Below are 2,188 nucleotides of genomic sequence, written 5' to 3'. Positions count from 1 at the left end.
TGGTTGGATGTGTCGATGGATGAATGAAACTGTTATGATTTTCAGCCATCTAAAATCCCATGCTCGTCGCCAAAATGTTGTATCGCAGTAAACTCTTTCATTACAAGCAAAACGTAACGCTAATATTGCAAGCGAGCACACGCACATGCACACGCACACGCACACGCACACGCACACGCATACGCACTGATCACGACGAGCGAAGAAACTAAGCTAAATTCCTTCCAAGACCAATGACATGACAATTTATACACGGTAGAGATTGTATGCATGAACTAAAGCCTTCATCAAAATTGCAGGGTTCATCAACACCTCTTACTAAAAAATTCGCACTTATATTACATTCCGCCAGTAATTGACATCACAGAAACAAGAATTCGAATGCGATTACGAACCAAAGCTAACCAAGTTATAGCAATATGATAAACAGTGCTTTATAAAAGCGATTCGATTGTGAGAAAATCAACATTAGGACTGATCCACACCACCATTGTTGGACGTGAAGGATTTGCCAGTTCAAGAGAATTAACTGTTGGAGAGTAACTTTAGGTTTTACGTATTCCCACGTAATCCTTGGCCCTCGATAGCCTAGTTAGCAGAAATGAAAACTGTAAACAGCGCCATTAATGAAGATACACTATTCTGGTGAATTGCAATTGTATAGAGCTACCATAGTATGTCACCCCGGGCATGGTTAATCTCTCAGAAACGCCGGACTGCAGATTTGGTTGGTGTTTAGTAAATAAACCCCTTCTGGCGGCGGCTGGTATGTCGGCTGCTAATGTCCGCTTCTGAGAGATTGCCAAGAAATGAATATTTGGCCGAGAAGCGAAGCTTTTGAGGACAATCTCTCAGCCAAGGACATTATTAGCCAACATACCAGTAAGCCAGAAAGGGGTTTATTTACTTTTTAACTATCCTATTAATTTCCACATCGCGCAAAAAAACCGCTCTTAAAATACCAGTAGTGAATGTGATAGCGATGCTTCCTACTTTTTTGATGCAGTGTTCAAAATTTGACTAAAAAGAAAGCGTGTAGGTCTCAGAAAATAAAATCAAATCATTTTAATTGTTACTGCTAGTCGGAAACTCGAAAACAAGGCGCTTTTGTCTAACTGAAAAAGAAATTTAATTAAACCATGAAAGACAGAATGTACAAAGTCTGGATGGCAGTGTTTTCAAGTGCGGCTGGGTTTTTCTTTCCTTCGAACGTTTGGTTTATTTTATAGTTAATAAACTTAGTGTATTAAATTTTCTACTCTGTAAAATGACTCAGTTTAAGTTCGCGTAGAATTTAATATCTAAAGTGTGCTCATAACTTTCTTCACCTTCAAAGACGTTGACAGCATGTTTTGTTGACTTTCTTGTACCTTCCGGAACAGCATTTGTGACCTGATTTTTAATGTCATTATCACTGGACGCCAGCAAACGAGTTTCTTTTTCTTCCATGTAAAATGAAAACTCTTCTGCTTCCTTTTTTTCGCCGGCTTTGTTTCTTTTCAACGGGAAAGATCGCTACAGCATTTTGCATGACAAATATCCACGCAAACGGGGGTTATTGTGTGATAACTGTCCTGTGCGTTTGCTCCACGTGACGTAAATTAGCCAATACAAATTTGGTATCAGATGGAGCTCCGCTTTGCCCTTAGGTTGAACATCTACTCTACCTGTTGTAATTTCATTTATCAACCAAACTGTTTGTTGTTCGACATTTTTTTTTTCTTTATGATGTGTGCTTAAAAATAGGGGCCCTTCATTTCCTCTCGGGGATGGGAGGGGGTGGAGACGAAGGGGTTGGTAGGGGGAAAAGGCTTTAATAAAACGAAAAGCACAAAAAAACAATAAAAGGGGTTTTAGATTTCTCCTCTACTACCTCCGCCTACCCTCTCCTCTCTCAAATTTCCCTGGTACCCTTTGCCGGCCCACCGACGGGAGCCCATCAGTACTCAGTAGGAGCCTCCAACTGGCTTCCCTAGGTGAGGTAGCGTTTTTCCTGACCTATCTATTTTTAGACATAACTTTTTTGAATTTGCCGCGCTAATTAAAGGTGTTCCCTAAGTGGCCCGCATGAAGGGGCGATCCAAGATGGAGGCCGCATGCGAGAAACAAGACTCAAGGGGAGACCTCAGCGCTGATTGGCTACTCAATTGTTATTGACGTTTACCATGACAACGAATGGCGCGAAAGT

The sequence above is a fragment of the Montipora capricornis genome, chromosome 14 (assembly GCF_036669925.1).
Source record: "Montipora capricornis isolate CH-2021 chromosome 14, ASM3666992v2, whole genome shotgun sequence".
NCBI lineage: Eukaryota > Metazoa > Cnidaria > Anthozoa > Scleractinia > Acroporidae > Montipora > Montipora capricornis.
Note: the sequence above shows the minus strand (reverse complement) of the source record.